The following is a 26826-nucleotide window of genomic DNA, read 5'->3' on the forward strand; positions in this document are numbered from 1 at the left end:
TAAACCTGAAGGGAAGCATCGGAATCTATAACTAGTGTCACAGCAATGGTTCAAAACATAGACAGTAAGATGAGTCAGTCTTCTTGTACGTAAGTCGGCATTGTGCCTTTTGTATTTAAATCCGATGCAATTTCTGTGTTTCATCGTCAATGAGAAAGTCAGAGACATACAGTAAACCTGAAGTGAAGCATCGGATTCTATAACTAGTCACACGGGAATGGTTTAAAACAAAGAGATTAGGAAGAGTCAGTCCTCTTGTACTTAAGTCGGCATTGTGCCTTTTGTATTTAATTCCGATGCAATTTCTGTGTGTCATCGACAATAAGAAGGTCAGAGGGATACAGTAAACCTGAAGTGAAGCATCGGAATCTATAACTAGTGTCACAGGAACGGTTCAAAACATAGACAGTAAGATGAATCAGTCTTCTTGTACGTAAGTCGGCATTGTGCCTTTTGTATTTAATTCCGATGCAATTTCTGTGTTTCACCGTCAATAAGAAGGTCAGAGGGATACAGTAGACCTGAAGTGAAGCATCGGAATTTATAACTAGTGTCACGGGAATGGTTCAAAACATAGAGATTAGGAAGAGTCAGTCTTCTTATTTTTAAGTCGGCACTGTGCCTTTTGTATATAATTCCGATACAATTTCTGTGTTTCATCGTCAATAAGAAGGTCAGAGGGATACAGTAAACCTGAAGGGAAGCATCGGATTCTATAACTAGTGTCACAGGAACGGTTCAAAACATAGACAGTAAGATGAATCAGTCTTCTTGTACGTAAGTCAGCATTGTGCCTTTTCCATTTAATTCCGATGGAATTTCTGTGTTTCATCCTCAATAGCAGGTGTGAGGGATACAGTAAACCTGAACTGAAGCATAGGAATGTATAACTAGTGTCACAGGAATGGTTCAAAACATAGACAGTAGGAAGAGTCAGTCTTCTTGTACTTGAGTCGGCATTGTGCCCTTTGTATTTATTTCCGATTCAATTTCTGTGTTACATCGTCAATGAGAAGGTCAGAGGGATACAGTACACCTGAAGTGAAGCATCGGATTCTATAACTAGTGTCACAGGAATGGTTCAAATCATAGACAGTAAGAAGAGTCAGTCTTCTTGTACTTAACTCGGCATTGTGCCTTTTCTATTTAATTCCGATGCTATTTCTGTCTTTCATCGACAATAAGAAGGTCAGAGGGATACAGTAAACCTGAAGTGAAGCTTCGGAATCTATAACTAGTGTCACAGGAATGGTTCAAAACTTAGACAGTAAGATGAGTCAGTCTCCTTTACGTAAGTCGGCATTGTGCCTTTTGTATTTAATTCCGATGCAATTTCTGTGTTTCATCGTCTATTAGAAGGTCAGTGGGATACAGTAAACCTGAAGTGAAGCATCGGAATCTATAACTAGTGTCACGGGAATGATTTAATACATAGAGATTAGGAAGAGTCAGTCTTCTTATACTGAAGTCGACACTGTGCATATTGTATATAATTCCGATGTAATTTCTGTGTTTCATCGTCAATAAGAAGGTCCAAGGAATACAGTAAATATATAGTGAAGCATCGGAATCTAAAACTGGTCTCACAGGAAATGTTCACAAAATAGTCAGTAAGAAGAGTCAGTCATCTTGAACTAAAGTCGGCATTGTGCCTTTTCTATTTAATTCCGATGGTATTTCTGTGCTTCATTGCCAATAAGAAGGTGAGAGGGATACAGTAAACCTGAAGTGAAGCATCGGAATGTATAACTAGTGTCACAGGAATAATTCAATACATAGACAGTAGGAAGAGTCAGTCTTCTTGTACTTGAGTCGGCGTTGTGCCTTTTGTATTTAATTCCGATGCAATTTCTGTGTTTCATCGTCAATAAGAAGGTCAGAGGGATACAGTAAACCTGAAGTGAAGAATCGGAATCTGTAACTAGTCTCACGGGAATGGTTTAAAACATAGAGATTAGGAAGAGTCAGTTTTCTTATACTTAAGTCGGCACTGTGCACTTTGTATATAATTCCGATGCAATTCATGTGTTTCATTGTCAATAAGAAGGTCAGAGGGATACAGTAAACCTGAAGGGTAGCATCGGAATCTATAACTAGTCTCACAGGAATGGTTCAAAGCATAGTCAGTAAGAAGAGTCAGTCTTCTTGTACTCAAGTCGGCATTGTGCCTTTGCTATTTAATTCCGATGCAATTTCTGTGTTTCATCGTCAATAGGAAGGTCAAGTGGATAGAGTAAACCTGGAGTGAAGCATCGTAATCTATAACTAGTGTCACAGGAATGGTTCAAAACAAAGACAGTAAGAAGAGTCAGTCTTCTTGTACTTAAGATGGCATTGTGCCTTTTGTATTTAATTCCGATGCATTTTCCGTGTTTCATCGACAATAAGAAGGTCCAAGGGATACAGTAAACCTGAAGTAAACCATCGGAATCTATAACTAATGTCACAGTAATGGTTCAAAACATAGACAGTAGGAAGAGTCAGTCTTCTTGTACTTAAGTCGGCATTGTGCCTTTTCTATTTAATTCCGATGCAATTTCTGTGTTTCATCGTCAATACGAAGGTCAGAGGGATAGTGTACACTTGAAGTGAAGCATCGGATTCTATAACTAGTGTCACAGGAATGGTTCAAATCATAGACAGTAAGAAGTGTCAGTCTTCTTGTACTTAACTCGGCATTGTGCCTTTTCTATTTAATTCCGATGCTATTTCTGTGTTTCACCGTCAATAAGAAGGTCAGAGGGATACAGTAGACCTGAAGTGAAGCATCGGAATCTATAACTAGTGTCACGGGAATGGTTCAAACATAGAGATTAGGAAGAGTCAGTCTACTTATACTTAAGTCGGCACTGTGCCTTTTGTATATAATTCCGATGCAATTTCTGTGTTTCATCGTCAATAATAAGGTCAGAGGGATACAGTAAACCTGAAGGGAAGCATCGGAATCTATAACTAGTGTCACAGGAATGGTTCAAAACATAGTCAGTAAGAAGAGTCAGTCCTCTTGTACTTAAGTCGGCATTGTGCCTTTTGTATTTAATTCGGATGTAATTTCTGTGTTTCATCGACAATAAGAAGGTCAGAGGGATACAGTAAACCTGAAGGGAAGCATCGGAATCTATAACTAGTGTCACAGGAATGGTTCAAAACATAGTCAGTAAGAAGAGTCAGTCCTCTTGTACTTAAGTCGGCATTGTGCCTTTTGTATTTAATTCCGATGTAATTTCTGTGTTTCATCGACAATAAGAAGGTCAGAGGGATCCAGTAAACCTGAAGTGAAGCATCGGAATCTATAATTAGTGTCACAGGAACGGTTCAAAACATAGACAGTAAGATGAGTCAGTCTTCTTGTACGTAAGTCGGCATTGTGCCTTTTGTATTTAATTCCGATGCAATTTCTGTGTTTCACCGTCAATAAGAAGGTCAGAGGGATACAGTAGACCTGATGTGAAGCATCGGAATCTATAACTAGTGTCACGGGAATGGTTCAAAACATAGAGATTAGGAAGAGTCAGTCTTCTCATACTTAAGTCGGCACTGTGCCTTTTGTATATAATTCCGAAGCAATTTCTGTGTTTCATCGTCAATAAGAAGGTCAGAGGGACACAGTAAACCTGAAGGGAAGCATCGGAATCTATAACTAGTGTCACGGGAATGGTTCAAATCATAGACAGTAAGATGAGTCAGTCTTCTTGTACGTAAGTCGGCATTGTGCCTTTTGAATTTAATTCCGATGCAATTTCTGTGCTTCATCGTCAATAAGAAGGTCAGAGGGATACAGTAAACCTGAAGTGAAGCATCGGATTCTATAACTAGTCACACGGGAATGGTTTAAAACAAAGAGATTAGGATGAGTCAGTTTTCTTATACTTAAGTCGGCACTGTGCCCTTTGTATATAATTCCGATGCAATTTCTGTGTTTCATTGTCAATAAGAAGCTCAGAGGGATACAGTAAACCTGAAGGGTAGCATCGGAATCTATAACTAGTGTCACAGGAATAGTTCAAAGCATAGTCAGTAAGAAGAGTCAGTCTTCTTGTACTTAAGTCGACATTGTGCCTATTTATTTAATCCCGATGCAATTTCTGTGTTTCATCGTCAATAACAAGGTCAGAGTTATACAGTACACCTGTAGTGAAGCATCGGAATCTGTAACTAGCGTCACAGGAATTTTTCGTAACATAGATAATAAGAAGAGTCAGTCTTCTTGTACTTAAGTCGGCATTGTGCCTTTGCTATTTAATTCCGATGCAATTTCTGTGTTTCATCGTCAATAGGAAGGTCAAAGGGATACAGTAAACCTGGAGTGAAGCATCGGAATCTATAACTTCTGTCACAGGAATGGTTCAAAGCAAAGACAGTAAGAAGAGTCAGTCTTCTTGTACTTAAGACGGCATTGTGCCTTTTGCATTTAATTCCGATGCATTTTCTGTGTTTCATCAACAATAAGAAGGTCCAAGGGATACAGTAAACCTGAAGTAAAGCATCGGAATCTATAACTAGTGTCACAGGGATCGTTCAAAACATAGACAGTAGGAAGGGTCAGTCTTCTTGTACTTAAGTCGGCATTGTGCCTTTTCTATTTAATTCCGATGCAATTTCTGTGTTTCATCAACAATAAGAAGGTCAGAGGGATACAGTAAACCTGAAGGGAAGCATCGGAACCTATAACTAGTGTCACAGGAATGGTTCAAAACATAGTCAGTAAGAAGAGTCAGTCGTCTTGTACTTAAGACGGCATTGAGCCTTTTGTATTTAATTCCGATGCAATTTCTGTGTTTCATCGTCAATGAGAAGGTCAGAGGGATATAGTACTCCTTAAGCGAAGCATCGGAATCTATAACTAGTGTCACAGGAGTGGATCAAAACATAGACAGTAAGAAGAGTCAGTCCTCTTGTACTTAAGTCGGCATTGTGCCTTTTGTATTTAATTCCGATGCAATTTCTGTGTTTCATCGACAATAAGAAGGTCAGAGGTATACAGTAAACCTGAAGTGAAGCATCGGAATCTATAACTAGTGTCACAGGAACGGTTCAAAACATAGACAGTAAGATGAGTCAGTCTTCTTGTACGTAAGTCGGCATTGTGCCTTTTGTATTTAATTCCGATGCAATTTCTGTGTTTCACCGTCAATAAGAAGGACAGAGGGATGCAGTAGACCTGAAGTGAAGCATCGGAATTTATAACTAGTGTCACGGGAATGGTTCAAAACATAGAGATTAGGAAGAGTCAGTCTTCTTATACTTAAATCGGCCTTGTGCCTTTTGTATATAATTCCGATACAATTTCTGTGTTTCATCGTCAATAAGAAGGTCAGAGGGATACAGTAAACGTGAAGGGAAGCATCGTAATCTATAACTAGTGTCACAGGAATGGTTCAAAACATAGTCAGTAAGAAGAGTCAGTCTTCTTGTACTTAAGGTGGCATTGTGCCTTTTGTATTTAATTCCGATGCATTTTCCGTGTTTCATCGACAATAAGAAGGTCCAAGGGATACAGTAAACCTGAAGTAAACCATCGGAATCTATAACTAATGTCACAGGGATGGTTCAAAACATAGACAGTAGGAAGAGTCAGTCTTCTTGTACTTAAGTCGGCATTGTGCCTTTTGTATTTAATTCCGATGCATTTTCTGTGTTTCATCAACAATAAGAAGGTCGAAGGGATACAGTAAACCTGAAGTAAAGCATCGGAATCTATAACTAGTGTCACAGGGATCGTTCAAAACATAGACAGTAGGAAGAGTCAGTCTTCTTGTACTTAAGTCGGCATTGTGCCTTTTCTATTTAATTCCGATGCAATTTCTGTGTTTCATCAACAATAAGAAGGCCAGAGGGATACAGTAAACCTGAAGGGAAGCATCGGAATCTATAACTAGTGTCACAGGAATGGTTCAAAACATAGTCAGTAAGAAGAGTCAGTCTTCTTGTACTTAAGACGGCATTGAGCCTTTTGTATTTAATTCCGATGCAATTTCTGTGTTTCATCGTCAATGAGAAGGTCAGAGGGATATAGTACTCCTTAAGCGAAGCATCGGAATCTATAACTAGTGTCACAGGAGTGGATCAAAACATAGACAGCAAGAAGAGTCAGTCCTCTTGTACTTAAGTCGGCATTGTGCCTTTTGTATTTAATTCCGATGCAATTTCTGTGTTTCATCGACAATAAGAAGGTCAGAGGTATACAGTAAACCTGAAGTGAAGCATCGGAATCTGTAACTAGTGTCACAGGAACGGTTCAAAACATAGACAGTAAGATGAGTCAGTCTTCTTGTACGTAAGTCGGCATTGTGCCTTTTGTATTTAATTCCGATGCAATTTCTGTGTTTCACCGTCAATAAGAAGGACAGAGGGATGCAGTAGACCTGAAGTGAAGCATCGGAATTTATAACTAGTGTCACGGGAATGGTTCAAAACATAGAGATTAGGAAGAGTGAGTCTTCTTATACTTAAGTCGGCCTTGTGCCTTTTGTATATAATTCCGATACAATTTCTGTGTTTCATCGTCAATAAGAAGGTCAGAGGGATACAGTAAACCTGAAGGGAAGCATCGGAATCTATAACTAGTGTCACAGGAATGGTTCAAAACATAGTCAGTAAGAAGAGTCAGTCTTCTTGTACTTAAGTCGGCATTGTGCCTTTTTATTTAATTCCGATGCAATTTCTGTGTTTCATCAACAATAAGAAGGTCGAAGGGATACAGTAAACCTGAAGTAAAGCATCGGAATCTATAACTAGTGTCACAGGGATCGTTCAAAACATAGACAGTAGGAAGAGTCAGTCTTCTTGTACTTAAGTCGGCATTGTGCCTTTTCTATTTAATTCCGATGCAATTTCTGTGTTTCATCAACAATAAGAAGGTCAGAGGGATACAGTAAACCTGCAGGGAAGCATCGGAATCTATAACTAGTGTCACAGGAATGGTTCAAAACATAGTCAGTAAGAAGAGTCAGTCTTCTTGTACTTAAGACGGCATTGAGCCTTTTGTATTTAATTCCGATGCAATTTCTGTGTTTCATCGTCAATGAGAAGGTCAGAGGGATATAGTACTCCTTAAGCGAAGCATCGGAATCTATAACTAGTGTCACAGCAGTGGATCAAATCATAGACAGCAAGAAGAGTCAGTCCTCTTGTACTTAAGTCGGCATTGTGCCTTTTGTATTTAATTCCGATGCAATTTCTGTGTTTCATCGACAATAAGAAGGTCAGAGGTATACAGTAAACCTGAAGTGAAGCATCGGAATCTGTAACTAGTGTCACAGGAACGGTTCAAAACATAGACAGTAAGATGAGTCAGTCTTCTTGTACGTAAGTCGGCATTGTGCCTTTTGTATTTATTTCCGATGCAATTTCTGTGTTTCACCATCAATAAGAAGGACAGAGGGATGCAGTAGACCTGAAGTGAAGCATCGGAATTTATAACTAGTGTCACGGGAATGGTTCAAAACATAGAGATTAGGAAGAGTCAGTCTTCTTATACTTAAGTCGGCCTTGTGCCTTTTGTATATAATTTCGATACAATTTCTGTGTTTCATCGTCAATAAGAAGGTCAGAGGGATACAGTAAACCTGAAGGGAAGCATCGGAATCTATAACTAGTGTCACAGGAATGGTTCAAAACATAGTCAGTAAGAAGAGTGAGTCTTCTTGTACTTAAGTCGGCATTGTGCCTTTTTATTTAATTCCGATGCAATTTCTGTGTTTCATCGTCAATAATAAGGTCCGAGGGATACTGTAAACCTGCAGTGAAACATCGGAATCTATAACTAGTGTCACAGCAATGGTTCAAATATAGTCAGTAAGAAGAGTCAGTCTTCTTGTGTTTAAGTCAGCATTGTGCCTTTTCTATTTAATTCCGATGGAATTTCTGTGTTTCATCCTCAATAGAAGGTGAGAGGGATACAGTAAACCTGAACTGAAGCATAGGAATGTATAACTAGTGTCACAGGAATGGTTCAAAACATAGGCAGTAGGAAGAGTCAGTCTTCATGTACTTGAGTCGGCATTGTGCCTTTTGTATTTATTTACGATTCAATTTCTGTGTTTCATCGTCAATGAGAAGGTCAGAGGGATACAGTAAACCTGAAGGGAAGCATCGGAATCTATAACTAGTGTCACAGGAATGGTTCAAAACAAAGTCAGTAAGAAGAGTCAGTCTTCTTGTACTTAAGACGGTATTGAGCCTTTTGTATTTAATTCCGATGCAATTTCTGTGTTTCATCGTCAATGAGAAGGTCAGAGGGATATAGTACTCCTTAAGCGAAGCATCGGAATCTATAACTAGTGTCACAGGAGTGGATCAAAACATAGACAGCAAGAAGAGTCAGTCCTCTTGTACTTAAGTCGGCATTGTGCCTTTTGTATTTAATTGCGATGCAATTTCTGTGTTTCATCGACAATAAGAAGGTCAGAGGTATACAGTAAACCTGAAGTGAAGCATCGGAATCTGTAACTAGTGTCACAGGAACGGTTCAAAACATAGACAGTAAGATGAGTCAGTCTTCTTGTACGTAAGTCGGCATTGTGCCTTTTGTATTTAATTCCGATGCAATTTCTGTGTTTCACCGTCAATAAGAAGGACAGAGGGATACAGTAGACCTGAAGTGAAGCATCGGAATCTATAACTAGTGTCACGAGAATGGTTTAAAACATAGAGATTAGGAAGAGTCAGTCTTCTGATACTGAAGTCGGCACTGTGCCTATTGTATATAATTTCGATGCAATTTCTGTGTTTCATCGTCAATAAGAAGGTCCAAGGGATACAGTAAACAAATAGTGAAGCATCGGAATCTAAAACTGGTCTCACAGGAAATGTTCACAAAATAGTCAGTAAGAAGAGTCAGTCATCTTGAACTAAAGTCGGCATTGTGCCTTTTCTATTTAATTCCGATGGAATTTCTGTGCTTCATTGTCAATAAGAAGGTCAGAGGGATACAGTAAACCTTAAGTGAAGCATCGGAATGTATAACTAGTGTCACAGGAATAATTCAATACATAGACAGTAGGAAGAGTCAGACTACTTGTACTTGAGTCGGCATTGTGCCTTTTGTATTTAATTCCGATGCAATTTCTGTGTTTCATCGTCAATAAGTGGGTCAGAGGGATACAGTAAACCTGAAGTGAAGAATCGGAATCTATAACTAGTCTCACGGGAATGGTTTAAAACATAGAGATTAGGAAGAGTCAGTTTTCTTATACTTAAGTCGGCACTGTGCCCTTTGTATATAATTCCGATGCAATTTCTGTGTTTCATTGTCAATAAGAAGGTCAGAGGGATACTGTAAACCTGAAGGGTAGCATCGGAATCTATAACTAGTCTCACAGGAATGGTTCCAAGCATAGTCAGTAAGAAGAGTCAGTCTTCTTGTACTTAAGTCGGCATTGTGCCTTTGCTATTTAATTCCGATGAAATTTCTGTGTTTCATCGTCCATAGGAAGGTCAAAGGGATAGAGTAAACCTGGAGTGAAGCATCGTAATTTATAACTAGTGTCACAGGAATGGTTCAAAACAAAGACAGTAAGAAGAGTCAGTCTTCTTGTACTTAAAATGGCATTGTGCCTTTTGTATTTAATTCCGATGCATTTTCTGTGTTTCATCGACAATAAGAAGGTCCAAGGGATACAGTAAACCTGAAGTAAACCATCGGAATCTATAACTAATGTCACAGGGATGGTTCAAAACATAGACAGTAGGAAGAGTCAGTCTTCTTGTACTTAAGTCGGCATTGTGCCTTTTGTATTTAATTCCGATGCATTTTCTGTGTTTCATCAACAATAAGAAGGTCGAAGGGATACAGTAAACCTGAAGTAAAGCATCGGAATCTATAACTAGTGTCACAGGGATCGTTCAAAACATAGACAGTAGGAAGAGTCAGTCTTCTTGTACTTAAGTCGGCATTGTGCCTTTTCTATTTAATTCCGATGCAATTTCTGTGTTTCATCAACAATAAGAAGGCCAGAGGGATACAGTAAACCTGAAGGGAAGCATCGGAATCTATAACTAGTGTCACAGGAATGGTTCAAAACATAGTCAGTAAGAAGAGTCAGTCTTCTTGTACTTAAGACGGCATTGAGCCTTTTGTATTTAGTTCCGATGCAATTTCTGTGTTTCATCGTCAATGAGAAGGTCAGAGGGATATAGTACTCCTTAAGCGAAGCATCGGAATCTATAACTAGTGTCACAGGAGTGGATCAAAACATAGACAGCAAGAAGAGTCAGTCCTCTTGTACTTAAGTCGGCATTGTGCCTTTTGTATTTAATTCCGATGCAATTTCTGTGTTTCATCGACAATAAGAAGGTCAGAGGTATACAGTAAACCTGAAGTGAAGCATCGGAATCTGTAACTAGTGTCACAGGAACGGTTCAAAACATAGACAGTAAGATGAGTCAGTCTTCTTGTACGTAAGTCGGCATTGTGCCTTTTGTATTTAATTCCGATGCAATTTCTGTGTTTCACCGTCAATAAGAAGGACAGAGGGATGCAGTAGACCTGAAGTGAAGCATCGGAATTTATAACTAGTGTCACGGGAATGGTTCAAAACATAGAGATTAGGAAGAGTCAGTCTTCTTATACTTAAGTCGGCCTTGTGCCTTTTGTATATAATTCCGATACAATTTCTGTGTTTCATCGTCAATAAGAAGGTCAGAGGGATACAGTAAACCTGAAGGGAAGCATCGGAATCTATAACTAGTGTCACAGGAATGGTTCAAAACATAGTCAGTAAGAAGAGTCAGTCTTCTTGTACTTAAGTCGGCATTGTGCCTTTTTATTTAATTCCGATGCAATTTCTGTGTTTCATCAACAATAAGAAGGTCGAAGGGATACAGTAAACCTGAAGTAAAGCATCGGAATCTATAACTAGTGTCACAGGGATCGTTCAAAACATAGACAGTAGGAAGAGTCAGTCTTCTTGTACTTAAGTCGGCATTGTGCCTTTTCTATTTAATTCCGATGCAATTTCTGTGTTTCATCAACAATAAGAAGGTCAGAGGGATACAGTAAACCTGCAGGGAAGCATCGGAATCTATAACTAGTGTCACAGGAATGGTTCAAAACATAGTCAGTAAGAAGAGTCAGTCTTCTTGTACTTAAGACGGCATTGAGCCTTTTGTATTTAATTCCGATGCAATTTCTGTGTTTCATCGTCAATGAGAAGGTCAGAGGGATATAGTACTCCTTAAGCGAAGCATCGGAATCTATAACTAGTGTCACAGCAGTGGATCAAATCATAGACAGCAAGAAGAGTCAGTCCTCTTGTACTTAAGTCGGCATTGTGCCTTTTGTATTTAATTCCGATGCAATTTCTGTGTTTTATCGACAATAAGAAGGTCAGAGGTATACAGTAAACCTGAAGTGAAGCATCGGAATCTGTAACTAGTGTCACAGGAACGGTTCAAAACATAGACAGTAAGATGAGTCAGTCTTCTTGTACGTAAGTCGGCATTGTGCCTTTTGTATTTTTTCCGATGCAATTTCTGTGTTTCACCATCAATAAGAAGGACAGAGGGATGCAGTAGACCTGAAGTGAAGCATCGGAATTTATAACTAGTGTCACGGGAATGGTTCAAAACATAGAGATTAGGAAGAGTCAGTCTTCTTATACTTAAGTCGGCCTTGTGCCTTTTGTATATAATTTCGATACAATTTCTGTGTTTCATCGTCAATAAGAAGGTCAGAGGGATACAGTAAACCTGAAGGGAAGCATCGGAATCTATAACTAGTGTCACAGGAATGGTTCAAAACATAGTCAGTAAGAAGAGTGAGTCTTCTTGTACTTAAGTCGGCATTGTGCCTTTTTATTTAATTCCGATGCAATTTCTGTGTTTCATCGTCAATAATAATTTCCGAGGGATACTGTAAACCTGCAGTGAAACATCGGAATCTATAACTAGTGTCACAGCAATGGTTCAAATATAGTCAGTAAGAAGAGTCAGTCTTCTTGTGTTTAAGTCAGCATTGTGCCTTTTCTATTTAATTCCGATGGAATTTCTGTGTTTCATCCTCAATAGAAGGTGAGAGGGATACAGGAAACCTGAACTGAAGCATAGGAATGTATAACTAGTGTCACAGGAATGGTTCAAAACATAGGCAGTAGGAAGAGTCAGTCTTCTTGTACTTGAGTCGGCATTGTGCCTTTTGTATTTATTTACGATTCAATTTCTGTGTTTCATCGTCAATGAGAAGGTCAGAGGGATACAGTAAACCTGAAGGGAAGCATCGGAATCTATAACTAGTGTCACAGGAATGGTTCAAAACATAGTCAGTAAGAAGAGTCAGTCTTCTTGTACTTAAGACGGCATTGAGCCTTTTGTATTTAATTCCGATGCAATTTCTGTGTTTCATCGTCAATGAGAAGGTCAGAGGGATATAGTACTCCTTAAGCGAAGCATCGGAATCTATAACTAGTGTCACAGGAGTGGATCAAAACATAGACAGCAAGAAGAGTCAGTCCTCTTGTACTTAAGTCGGCATTGTGCCTTTTGTATTTAATTGCGATGCAATTTCCGTGTTTCATCGACAATAAGAAGGTCAGAGGTATACAGTAAACCTGAAGTGAAGCATCGGAATCTGTAACTAGTGTCACAGGAACGGTTCAAAACATAGACAGTAAGATGAGTCAGTCTTCTTGTACGTAAGTCGGCATTGTGCCTTTTGTATTTAATTCCGATGCAATTTCTGTGTTTCACCGTCAATAAGAAGGACAGAGGGATACAGTAGACCTGAAGTGAAGCATCGGAATCTATAACTAGTGTCACGAGAATGGTTTAAAACATAGAGATTAGGAAGAGTCAGTCTTCTGATACTGAAGTCGGCACTGTGCCTATTGTATATAATTTCGATGCAATTTCTGTGTTTCATCGTCAATAAGAAGGTCCAAGGGATACAGTAAACAAATAGTGAAGCATCGGAATCTAAAACTGGTCTCACAGGAAATGTTCACAAAATAGTCAGTAAGAAGAGTCAGTCATCTTGAACTAAAGTCGGCATTGTGCCTTTTCTATTTAATTCCGATGGAATTTCTGTGCTTCATTGTCAATAAGAAGGTCAGAGGGATACAGTAAACCTTAAGTGAAGCATCGGAATGTATAACTAGTGTCACAGGAATAATTCAATACATAGACAGTAGGAAGAGTCAGACTTCTTGTACTTGAGTCGGCATTGTGCCTTTTGTATTTAATTCCGATGCAATTTCTGTGTTTCATCGTCAATAAGTGGGTCAGAGGGATACAGTAAACCTGAAGTGAAGAATCGGAATCTATAACTAGTCTCACGGGAATGGTTTAAAACATAGAGATTAGGAAGAGTCAGTTTTCTTATACTTAAGTCGGCACTGTGCCCTTTGTATATAATTCCGATGCAATTTCTGTGTTTCATTGTCAATAAGAAGGTCAGAGGGATACTGTAAACCTGAAGGGTAGCATCGGAATCTATAACTAGTCTCACAGGAATGGTTCCAAGCATAGTCAGTAAGAAGAGTCAGTCTTCATGTACTTAAGTCGGCATTGTGCCTTTGCTATTTAATTCCGATGAAATTTCTGTGTTTCATCGTCCATAGGAAGGTCAAAGGGATAGAGTAAACCTGGAGTGAAGCATCGTAATTTATAACTAGTGTCACAGGAATGGTTCAAAACAAAGACAGTAAGAAGAGTCAGTCTTCTTGTACTTAAAATGGCATTGTGCCTTTTGTATTTAATTCCGATGCATTTTCTGTGTTTCATCGACAATAAGAAGGTCCAAAGGATACAGTAAACCTGAAGTAAACCATCGGAATCTATAACTAGTGTCACAGGAATGGTTCAAAACATAGTCAGTAAGTAGAGTCAGTCTTCTTGTACTTAAGACGGCATTGTGACTTTTGTATTTAATTCCGATGCAATTTCTGTGTTTCATCGTCAATGAGAAGGTCAGAGGGATATAGTACACCTTAAGTGAAGCATCGGAATCTATAACTAGTGTCACAGGAGTGGATCAAAACATAGACAGTAAGAAGAGTCAGTCCTCTTGTACTTAAGTCGGCATTGTGCCTTTTGTATTTAATTCCGACGCAATTCCTGTGTTTCATCGACAATAAGAAGGTCAGAGGGATACAGTAAACCTGAAGTGAAGCATCGGAATCTATAACTAGTGTCACAGGTACGGTTCAAAACATAGACAGTAAGATGAGTCAGTCTTCTTGTACGTAAGTCGGCATTGTGCTTTTTCTATTTAATTCCGATGCAATTTCTGTGTTTCACCGTCAATAAGAAGGTCAGAGGGATACAGTAGACCTGAAGTGAAGCATCGGAATCTATAACTAGTGTCACGGAAATAGTTCAAAACATAGAGATTAGGAAGAGTCAGTCTTCTTATACTTAAGTCGGCACTGTGGCTTTTGTATATAATTCCGATGCAATTTCTGTGTTTCATCGTCAATAAGAAGGTCAGAGGGATACAGTAAACCTGAAGGGAAGCATCGGAATCTATAACTAGTGTCACAGGAATGGTTCAAAACATAGTCAGTAAGAAGAGTCAGTCCTCTTGTACTTAAGTCGGCATTGTGCCTTTTGTATTTAATTCCGATGCATTTTCTGTGTTTCATCGACAAGAAGAAGGTCAGAGGGATACAGTAAACCTGAAGTGAAGCATCGGAATCTATAACTAGTGTCACAGGAACGGTTCAAAACATAGACTGTAAGATGAGTCAGTCTTCTTGTTTGTAAGTCGGCATTGTGCCTTTTGTATTTAATTCCGATGCAATTTCTGTGTTTCACCGTCAATAAAAAGGTCAGAGGGATACAGTAGACCTAAAGTGCAGCATCGGAATCTATAACTAGTGTCACGGGAATGGTTCAAAACATAGAAATTAGGAAGAGTCAGTCTTCTTATACTTAAGTCGGCACTGTGCCTTTTGTATATAATTCCGATGCAATTTCTGTGTTTCATCGTCAATAAGAAGGTCCAAGTGATACAGTAAACCTGAAGTGAAGCATCGGAATCTATAACTAGTGTCACAGCAATGGTTCAAACATAGTCAGTAAGAAGAGTCAGTCTTCTTGTGTTTAAGTCAGCATTGTGCCTTTTCTATTTAATTCCGATGCTATTTCTGTGTTTCATCGACAATAAGAAGGTCAGAGGGATACAGTAAACCTGAAGTGAAGCTTCGGAATCTTTAACTAGTGTCACAGGAATGGTTCAAAACATAGACAGTAAGATGAGTCAGTCTTCTTGTACGTAAGTCGGCATTGTTCCTTTTAAATTTAATTCCGATGCAATTTCTGTGTTTCATCGTCAATAAGAAGGTCAGAGGGATACAGTAAACCTGAAGTGAAGCGTCTGAATTTATGACTAGTGTCACGGGAATGGTTTAAAACATAGAGATTAGGAAGAGTCAGTCTTCTTATACTGAAGTCGGCACTGTGCCTATTGTATATAATTCCGATGCTATTTCTGTGTTTCATCGTCAAAAAGAAGGTCCAAGGGACACAGAAAATATATAGTGAAGCATCGAAATCTAAAACTGGTCTCACAGGAAATGTTCACAAAATAGTCAGTAAGAAGAGTCGGTCTTCTTGAACTTAAGTCGGCATTGTGCCTTTTCTATTTAATTCCGATGGAATTTCTGTGTTTCATTGTCAATAAGAAGGTATGAGGGATACAGTAAACCTGAAGTGAAGCATCGGAATCTATAACTAGTGTCACAGGAACGGTTCAAAACATAGACAGTAAGATGAGTCAGTCTTCTTGTACGTAAGTCGGCATTGTGCCTTTTGTATCTAATTCCGATGCAATTTCTGTGTTTCATCGTCAATAAGAAGGTCAGAGGGATACTGTAAACCTGAAGTGAAGCATCGGAATCTATAACTAGTCTCACGGGAATGGTTTAAAACGTAGAGATTAGGAAGAGTCAGTTTTCTTATACTTAAGTCGGCACTGTGCCCTTTGTATATAATTCCGATGCAATTTCTGTGTTTCATTGTCAATAAGAAGGTCAGAGGGATACAGTAAACCTGAAGGGTAGCATCGGAATCTATAACTAGTGTCACAGGAATGGTTCAAACATAGTCAGTAAGAAGAGTCAGTCTTCTTGTACTTAAGTCGGCATTGTGCCTATTTATTTAATCCCGATGCAATTTCTGTGTTTCATCGACAATAAGAAGGTTAGAGGGATACAGTAAACCTGAAGTGAAGCATCGGAATCTATAACTAGTGTCACAGGAACGGTTCAAAACATAGACAGTAAGATGAGTCAGTCTTCTTGTACGTAAGTCGGCATTGCGCCCTTTGTATTTAATTCCGATGCAATTTCTGTGTTTCACCGTCAATAGGAAGGTCAGAGGGATACAGCAGACCTGAAGTGAAGCATTGGAATCTATAACTAGTGTCACGGGAATGGTTCAAAACATAGAGATTAGGTAGAGTCAGTCTTCTTATACTTAAGTCGACACTGTTCCTTTTGTATATAATTCCGATGCAATTTCTGTTTTTCATCGTCAATAAGAAGGTCAGAGGGATACAGTAAACCTGAAGGGAAGCATCGGAATCTATAACTAGTGTCACAGGAATGGTTCAAAACATAGTCAGTAAGAAGAGTCAGTCTTCTTGTACTTAAGTCGACATTGTGCCTTTTTATTTAATTTCGATGCAATATCTGTGTTTCATCGTCAATAAGAAGGTCCAAGGGATACAGTAAACCTGAAGTGAAGCATCGGAATCTATAACTAGTGTCACAGCAATGGTTCAAACATAGTCGGTAAGAAGAGTCAGTCTTCTTGTGTTTAAGTCAGCATTGTGCCTTTTCTATTTAATTCCGATGGGATTTCTGTGTTTCATCCTCAATAGAAGGTGAGAGGGATACAGTAAACCTGAACTGAAGCATAGGACTGTATAACTAGTGTCACAGGAATGGTTCAAATCATAGGCAGTAGGAAGAGTCAGTCTTCTTGTACTTGAGTCGGCATTGTGCCTTTTGTATTTATTTCCGACGCAATTTCTGTGTTTCATCGTCAATGAGAAGGACAGAGGGATACAGTACACCTGAAGTGAAGCATCGGATTCTATAACTAGTGTCACAGGAATGGTTCAAATCATAGACAGTAAGAAGAGTCAGTCTTCTTGTACTTAACTCGGCATTGTGCCTTTTCTATTTAATTTCGATGCTATTTCTGTGTTTCATCATGAAGTAGAAGGTCAGAGGGATACAGTAAAGCTAAAGTGAAGCATCTGAATGTATAACTAGTGTCACAGGAATGGTTCAAAGCATAGACAGTAGCAAGAGTCAGTCTTCTTGTTTTTGACTCGGCATTGTGCCTTTTGTATTTAATTCCGATGCAATTTCTGTGTTTCATAGTCAATAAGAAGGTCAGAGGGATACAGTAAACCTGAAGTGAAGCTTCGGAATCTATAACTAGTGTCACAGGAATGGTTCAAAACATAGACAGTAAGATGAGTCAGTCTTCTTGTACTTGAGTCGGCATTGTGCCTTTTGTATTTATTTCCGACGCAATTTCTGTGTTTCATCGCCAATAAGAAGGTTAGAGGGATACAGTAAACCTGTAGTGAAGCATCGGAAAGTATAACTAGTGTCACAGGAATAATTCAATACATAGACAGTAGGAAGAGTCAGTCTTCTTGTACTTGAGTCGGCATTGTGCCTTTTGTATTTATATCCGATGCTACTTCTGTGTTTCATCGTCAATAAGAAGGTCAGAGGGATACTGTAAACCTGAAGTGAAGCATCGGAATCTATAACTAGTCTCACGGGAATGGTTTAAAACATAGAGATTAGGGAGAGTCAGTTTTCTTATACTTAAGTCGGCACTGTGCCCTTTGTATATAATTCCGATGCAATTTCTGTGTTTCATTGTCAATAAGAAGGTCAGAGGGATACAGTAAACCTGAAGGGTAGCATCGGAATCTATAACTAGTGTCACAGGAATGGTTCAAACCATAGTCAGTAAGAAGAGTCAGTCTTCTTGTACTTAAGTCGGCATTGTGCCTATTTATTTAATCCCGATGCAATTTCTGTGTTTCATCGACAATAAGAAGGTTAGAGGGATACAGTAAACCTGAAGTGAAGCATCGGAATTTATAACTAGTGTCACAGGAACGGTTCAAACATAGACAGTAAGATGAGTCAGTCTTCTTGTACGTAAGTCGGCATTGTGCACTTTGTATTTAATTCCGATGCAATTTCTGTGTTTCACCGTCAATAAGGAGGTCAGAGGGATACAGCAGACCTGAAGTGAAGCATTGGAATCTATAACTAGTGTCACGGGAATGGTTCAAAACATAGAGATTAGGTAGAGTCAGTCTTCTTATACTTAAGTCGACACTGTGCCTTTTGTATATAATTCCGATGCAATTTCTGTTTTTCATCGTCAATAAGAAGGTCAGAGGGATACAGTAAAACTGAAGGGAAGCATCGGAATCTATAACTAGTGTCACAGGAATGGTTCAAAACAAAGTCAGTAAGAAGAGTCAGTCTTCTTGTACTTAAGTCGACATTGTGCCTTTTTATTTAATTCCGATGAAATATCTGTGTTTCATCGTCAATAAGAAGGTCCAAGGGATACAGTAAACCTGAAGTGAAGCATCGGAACCTATAACTAGTGTCACAGCAATGGTTCAAACATAGTCAGTAAGAAGAGTCAGTCTTCTTGTGTTTACGTCAGCATTGTGCCTTTTCTATTTAATTCCGATGGCATTTCTGTGTTTCATCCTCAATAGAAGGTGAGAGGGATACAGTAAACCTGAACTGAAGCATAGGACTGTATAACTAGTGTCACAGGAATGGTTCAAATCATAGGCAGTAGGAAGAGTCAGTCTTCTTGTACTTGAGTCGGCATTGTGCCCTTTGTATTTATTTCCGACGCAATTTCTGTGTTTCATCGTCAATGAGAAGGACAGAGGGATACAGTACACCTGAAGTGAAGCATCGGATTCTATAACTAGTGTCACAGGAATGGTTCAAATCATAGACAGTAAGAAGAGTCAGTCTTCTTGTACTTAACTCGGCATTGTGCCTTTTCTATGTAACTCCGATGCTATTTCTGTGTTTCATTGTCAATACGAAGGTCAGAGGGATACAGTAAACCTGAAGTGAAGCATCGGAATTTATAACTAGTGTCACAGGAACGGTTCAAACATAGACAGTAAGATGAGTCAGTCTTCTTGTACGTAAGTCGGCATTGTGCACTTTGTATTTAATTCCGATGCAATTTCTGTGTTTCACCGTCAATAAGGAGGTCAGAGGGATACAGCAGACCTGAAGTGAAGCATTGGAATCTATAACTAGTGTCACGGGAATGGTTCAAAACATAGAGATTAGGTAGAGTCAGTCTTCTTATACTTAAGTCGACACTGTGCCTTTTGTATATAATTCCGATGCAATTTCTGTTTTTCATCGTCAATAAGAAGGTCAGAGGGATACAGTAAAACTGAAGGGAAGCATCGGAATCTATAACTAGTGTCACAGGAATGGTTCAAAACAAAGTCAGTAAGAAGAGTCAGTCTTCTTGTACTTAAGTCGACATTGTGCCTTTTTATTTAATTCCGATGAAATATCTGTGTTTCATCGTCAATAAGAAGGTCCAAGGGATACAGTAAACCTGAAGTGAAGCATCGGAACCTATAACTAGTGTCACAGCAATGGTTCAAACATAGTCAGTAAGAAGAGTCAGTCTTCTTGTGTTTACGTCAGCATTGTGCCTTTTCTATTTAATTCCGATGGCATTTCTGTGTTTCATCCTCAATAGAAGGTGAGAGGGATACAGTAAACCTGAACTGAAGCATAGGACTGTATAACTAGTGTCACAGGAATGGTTCAAATCATAGGCAGTAGGAAGAGTCAGTCTTCTTGTACTTGAGTCGGCATTGTGCCCTTTGTATTTATTTCCGACGCAATTTCTGTGTTTCATCGTCAATGAGAAGGACAGAGGGATACAGTACACCTGAAGTGAAGCATCGGATTCTATAACTAGTGTCACAGGAATGGTTCAAATCATAGACAGTAAGAAGAGTCAGTCTTCTTGTACTTAACTCGGCATTGTGCCTTTTCTATGTAATTCCGATGCTATTTCTGTGTTTCATTGTCAATAAGAAGGTCAGAGGGATACAGTAAACCTGAAGGGAAGCATCGGAATCTATAACTAGTGTCACAGGAATGGTTCAAAACATAGTCAGTAAGAAGAGTCAGTCTTCTTGTACTTAAGACGGCATTGTGCCTTTTGTATTTAATTCCGATGCAATATCTGTGTTTCATCGTCAATGAGAAGGTCAGAGGGATATAGTACACCTTAAGTGAGGCATCGGAATCTATAACTAGAGTCACAGGAGTGGATCAAAACATAGACAGTAAGAAGAGTCAGTCCTCTTGTACTTAAGTCGGCATTGTGCCTCTTGTATTTAATTCCGATGCAATTTCTGTGTTTCATCGACAATAAGAAGGTCAGAGGGATACAGTAAACCTGAAGTGAACCATCGGAATCTATAACTAGTGTCACAGGAACGGTTCAAAACATAGACAGTAAGATGAGTCAGTCTTCTTGTACGTAAGTCGGCATTGTGCCTTTTGTATTTTATTCCGATGCAATTTCTGTGTTTCATCGTCAATAAGAAGGTCAGAGGGATACAGTAAACCTGAAGTGAAGCATCGGAATCTATAACTAGTGTCACGGGAATGGTTCAAAGCATAGAGATTAGGAAGAGTCAGTCTTCTTATACTTAAGTCGGCACTGTGCCTTTTGTATATAATTCCGATGCAATTTCTGTGTTTCATCGTCAATAAGAGGGTCAGAGGGATACAGTAAACCTGAAGTGAAGCATCGGAATCTATAACTAGTGTCACAGCAATGGTTCAAACATAGTCAGTAAGAAGAGTCAGTCTTCTTGTGTTTATGTCAGCATTGTGCCTTTTCTATTTAATTCCGATGGAATTTCTGTGTTTCATCCTCAATAGAAGGTGAGAGGGATACAGTAAACCTGAACTGAAGCATAGGAATGTATAACTAGTGTCACAGGAATGGTACAAAACATAGACTGTAGGGAGAGTCAGTCTTATTGTACTTGAGTCGGCATTGTGCCTTTTGTATTTATTTCCGATGCAATTTCTGTGTTTCATCGTCAATGAGAAGGTCAGAGGGATACAGTACACCTGAAGTGAAACATCGGAATCTATGACTAGTGTCACGGGAATGGTTTAAAACATAGAGATTAGGAAGAGTCAGTCTTCTTATACTGAAGTCGGCACTGTGCCTATTGTATATAATTCCGATGCAATATCTGTGTTTCATCGTAAATAAGAATGTCCAAGGGATACAGTAAATATATAGTGAAGCATCGGAATCTAAAACTGGTCTCACAGGAAATGTTCACAAAACAGTCAGTAAGAAGAGTCAGTCTTCTTGAACTTATGTCGGCATTGTGCCTTTTCTATCTAATTCCGATGGATTTCTGTGTTTCATTGTCAATAAGAAGGTAAGAGGGATACAGTAAACTTGAAGTGAAGCATCGGAATGTATAACTAGTGTCACAGGAACGGTTCAAAACATAGACAGTAAGATGAGTCAGTCTTCTTGTACGTAAGTCGGCATTGTGCGTTTTGTATTTAATTCCGATGCAATTTCTGTGTTTCATCGTCAATATGAAGGTCAAAGGGATACAGTATACCTGAAGTGAAGCATCGGAATCTATAACTAGTGTCACAGGTACGGTGCAAAACATAGACAGTAAGATGAGTCAGTCTTCTTGTACGTAAGTCGGCATTGTGCGTTTTGTATTTAATTCCGATGCAATTTCTGTGTTTCATTGTCAATAAGAAGGTCAGAGGGATACAGTAAACCTGAAGGGTAGCATCGGAATCTATAACTAGTGTCACAGGAATGGTTCAAAACATAGTCAGTAAGAAGAGTCAGTCTTCTTGTACTTAAGACGGCATTGAGCCTTTTGTATTTAATTCCGATGCAATTTCTGTGTTTCATCGTCAATGAGAAGGTCAGAGGGATATAGTACTCCTTAAGCGAAGCATCGGAATCTATAACTAGTGTCACAGGAGTGGATCAAAACATAGACAGTAAGAAGAGTCAGTCCTCTTGTACTTAAGTCGGAATTGTGCCTTTTGTATTTAATTCCGATGCAATTTCTGTGTTTCATCGACAATAAGAAGGTCAGAGGTATACAGTAAACCTGAAGTGAAGCATCGGAATCTATAACTAGTGTCACAGGAACGGTTCAAAACATAGACAGTAAGATGAGTCAGTCTTCTTGTACGTAAGTCGGCATTGTGCCTTTTGTATTTAATTCCGATGCAATTTCTGTGTTTCACCGTCAATAAGAAGGACAGAGGGATGCAGTAGACCTGAAGTGAAGCATCGGAATTTATAACTAGTGTCACGGGAATGGTTCAAAACATAGGGATTAGGAAGAGTCAGTCTTCTTATACTTAAATCGGCCTTGTGCCTTTTGTATATAATTCCGATACAATTTCTGTGTTTCATCGTCAATAAGAAGGTCAGAGGGATACAGTAAACCTGAAGGGAAGCATCGTAATCTATAACTAGTGTCACAGGAATGGTTCAAAACATAGTCAGTAAGAAGAGTCAGTCTTCTTGTACTTAAGATGGCATTGTGCCTTTTGTATTTAATTCCGATGCATTTTCCGTGTTTCATCGACAATAAGAAGGTCCAAGGGATACAGTAAACCTGAAGTAAACCATCGGAATCTATAACTAATGTCACAGGGATGGTTCAAAACATAGACAGTAGGAAGAGTCAGTCTTCTTGTACTTAAGTCGGCATTGTGCCTTTTGTATTTAATTCCGATGCACTTTCTGTGTTTCATCAACAATAAGAAGGTCGAAGGGATACAGTAAACCTGAAGTAAAGCATCGGTATCTATAACTAGTGTCACAGGGATCGTTCAAAACATAGACAGTAGGAAGAGTCAGTCTTCTTGTACTTAAGTCGGCATTGTGCCTTTTCTATTTAATTCCGATGCAATTTCTGTGTTTCATCAACAATAAGAAGGTCAGAGGGATACAGTAAACCTGAAGGGAAGCATCGGAATCTATAACTAGTGTCACAGGAATGGTTCAAAACATAGTCAGTAAGAAGAGTCAGTCTTCTTGTACTTAAGACGGCATTGAGCCTTTTGTATTTAATTCCGATGCAATTTCTGTGTTTCATCGTCAATGAGAAGGTCAGAGGGATATAGTACTCCTTAAGCGAAGCATCGGAATCTATAACTAGTGTCACAGGAGTGGATCAAAACATAGACAGCAAGAAGAGTCAGTCCTCTTGTACTTAAGTCGGCATTGTGCCTTTTGTATTTAATTCCGATGCAAATTCTGTGTTTTATCGACAATAAGAAGGTCAGAGGTATACAGTAAACCTGAAGTGAAGCATCGGAATCTGTAACTAGTGTCACAGGAACGGTTCAAAACATAGACAGTAAGATGAGTCAGTCTTCTTGTACGTAAGTCGGCATTGTGCCTTTTGTATTTAATTCCGATGCAATTTCTGTGTTTCACCGTCAATAAGAAGGACAGAGGGATGCAGTAGACCGGAAGTGAAGCATCGGAATTTATAACTAGTGTCACGGGAATGGTTCAAAACATAGAGATTAGGAAGAGTCAGTCTTCTTATACTTAAGTCGGCCTTGTGCCTTTTGTATATAATTCCGATACAATTTCTGTGTTTCATCGTCAATAAGAAGGTCAGAGGGATACAGTAAACCTGAAGGGAAGCATCGGAATCTATAACTAGTGTCACAGGAATGGTTCAAAACATAGTCAGTAAGAAGAGTCAGTCTTCTTGTACTTAAGTCGGCATTGTGCCTTTTTATTTAATTCCGATGCAATTTCTGTGTTTCATCGTCAATAGGAAGGTCAAAGGGATACAGTAAACCTGGAGTGAAGCATCGGAATCTATAACTTCTGTCACAGGAATGGTTCAAAACAAAGACAGTAAGAAGAGTCAGTCTTCTTGTACTTAAGACGGCATTGAGCCTTTTGTATTTAATTCCGATGCAATTTCTGTGTTTCATCGTCAATGAGAAGGTCAGAGGGATATAGTACTCCTTAAGCGAAGCATCGGAATCTATAACTAGTGTCACAGGAGTGGATCAAAACATAGACAGTAAGAAGAGTCAGTCCTCTTGTACTTAAGTCGGCATTGTGCCTTTTGTATTTAATTCCGATGCAATTTCTGTGTTTCATCGACAATAAGAAGGTCAGAGGTATACAGTAAACCTGAAGTGAAGCATCGGAATCTATAACTAGTGTCACAGGAACGGTTCAAAACATAGACAGTAAGATGAGTCAGTCTTCTTGTACGTAAGTCGGCACTGTGCCTTTTGTATTTAATTCCGATGCAATTTCTGTGTTTCACCGTCAATAAGAAGGACAGAGGGATGCAGTAGACCTGAAGTGAAGCATCGGAATTTATAACTAGTGTCACGGGAATGGTTCAAAACATAGAGATTAGGAAGAGTCAGTCTTCTTATACTTAAATCGGCCTTGTGCCTTTTGTATATAATTCCGATACAATTTCTGTGTTTCATCGTCAATAAGAAGGTCAGAGGGATACAGTAAACCTGAAGGGAAGCATCGTAATCTATACACTAGTGTCACAGGAATGGTTCAAAACATAGTCAGTAAGAAGAGTCAGTCTTCTTGTACTTAAGATGGCATTGTGCCTTTTGTATTTAATTCCGATGCATTTTCCGTGTTTCATCGACAATAAGAAGGTCCAAGGGATACAGTAAACCTGAAGTAAACCATCGGAATCTATAACTAATGTCACAGGGATGGTTCAAAACATAGACAGTAGGAAGAGTCAGTCTTCTTGTACTTAAGTCGGCATTGTGCCTTTTGTATTTAATTCCGATGCATTTTCTGTGTTTCATCAACAATAAGAAGGTCGAAGGGATACAGTAAACCTGAAGTAAAGCATCGGTATCTATAACTAGTGTCACAGGGATCGTTCAAAACATAGACAGTAGGAAGAGTCAGTCTTCTTGTACTTAAGTCGGCATTGTGCCTTTTCTATTTAATTCCGATGCAATTTCTGTGTTTCATCAACAATAAGAAGGTCAGAGGGATACAGTAAACCTGAAGGGAAGCATCGGAATCTATAACTAGTGTCACAGGAATGGTTCAAAACATAGTCAGTAAGAAGAGTCAGTCTTCTTGTACTTAAGACGGCATTGAGCCTTTTGTATTTAATTCCGATGCAATTTCTGTGTTTCATCGTCAATGAGAAGGTCAGAGGGATATAGTACTCCTTAAGCGAAGCATCGGAATCTATAACTAGTGTCACAGGAGTGGATCAAAACATAGTCAGCAAGAAGAGTCAGTCCTCTTGTACTTAAGTCGGCATTGTGCCTTTTGTATTTCATTCCGATGCAATTTCTGTGTTTTATCGACAATAAGAAGGTCAGAGGTATACAGTAAACCTGAAGTGAAGCATCGGAATCTGTAACTAGTGTCACAGGAACGGTTCAAAACATAGACAGTAAGATGAGTCAGTCTTCTTGTACGTAAGTCGGCATTGTGCCTTTTGTATTTAATTCCGATGCAATTTCTGTGTTTCACCGTCAATAAGAAGGACAGAGGGATGCAGTAGACCTGAAGTGAAGCATCGGAATTTATAACTAGTGTCACGGGAATGGTTCAAAACATAGAGATTAGGAAGAGTCAGTCTTCTTATACTTAAGTCGGCCTTGTGCCTTTTGTATATAATTCCGATACAATTTCTGTGTTTCATCGTCAATAAGAAGGTCAGAGGGATACAGTAAACCTGAAGGGAAGCATCGGAATCTATAACTAGTGTCACAGGAATGGTTCAAAACATAGTCAGTAAGAAGAGTCAGTCTTCTTGTACTTAAGACGGTATTGTGCCTTTTGTATTTAATTCCGATGCATTTTCTGTGTTTCATCAACAATAAGAAGGTCGAAGGGATACAGTAAACCTGAAGTAAAGCATCGGAATCTATAACCAGTGTCACAGGGATCGTTCAAAACATAGACAGTAGGAAGAGTCAGTCTTCTTGTACTTAAGTCGGCATTGTGCCTTTTCTATTTAATTCCGATGCAATTTCTGTGTTTCATCAACAATAAGAAGGTCAGAGGGATACAGTGAACCTGAAGGGAAGCATCGGAATCTATAACTAGTGTCACAGGAATGGTTCAAAACATAGTCAGTAAGAAGAGTCAGTCTTCTTGTACATAAGACGGCATTGAGCCTTTTGTATTTAATTCCGATGCAATTTCTGTGTTTCATCGTCAATGAGAAGGTCAGAGGGATATAGTACTCCTTAAGCGAAGCATCGGAATCTATAACTAGTGTCACAGCAGTGGATCAAAACATAGACAGCAAGAAGAGTCAGTCCTCTTGTACTTAAGTCGGCATTGTGCCTTTTGTATTTAATTCCGATGCAATTTCTGTGTTTCATCGACAATAAGAAGGTCAGAGGTATACAGTAAACCTGAAGTGAAGCATCGGAATCTGTAACTAGTGTCACAGGAACGGTTCAAAACATAGACAGTAAGATGAGTCAGTCTTCTTGTACGTAAGTCGGCATTGTGCCTTTTGTATTTAATTCCGATGCAATTTCTGTGTTTCACCATCAATAAGAAGGACAGAGGGATGCAGTAGACCTGAAGTGAAGCATCGGAATTTATAACTAGTGTCACGGGAATGGTTCAAAACATAGAGATTAGGAAGAGTCAGTCTTCTTATACTTAAGTCGGCCTTGTGCCTTTTGTATATAATTCCGATACAAATTCTGTGTTTCATCGTCAATAAGAAGGTCAGAGGGATACAGTAAACCTGAAGGGAAGCATCGGAAT

This window comes from Schistocerca serialis, chromosome 12 (assembly GCF_023864345.2).
Source record: "Schistocerca serialis cubense isolate TAMUIC-IGC-003099 chromosome 12, iqSchSeri2.2, whole genome shotgun sequence".
Classification (NCBI taxonomy): Eukaryota; Metazoa; Arthropoda; class Insecta; order Orthoptera; family Acrididae; genus Schistocerca; species Schistocerca serialis.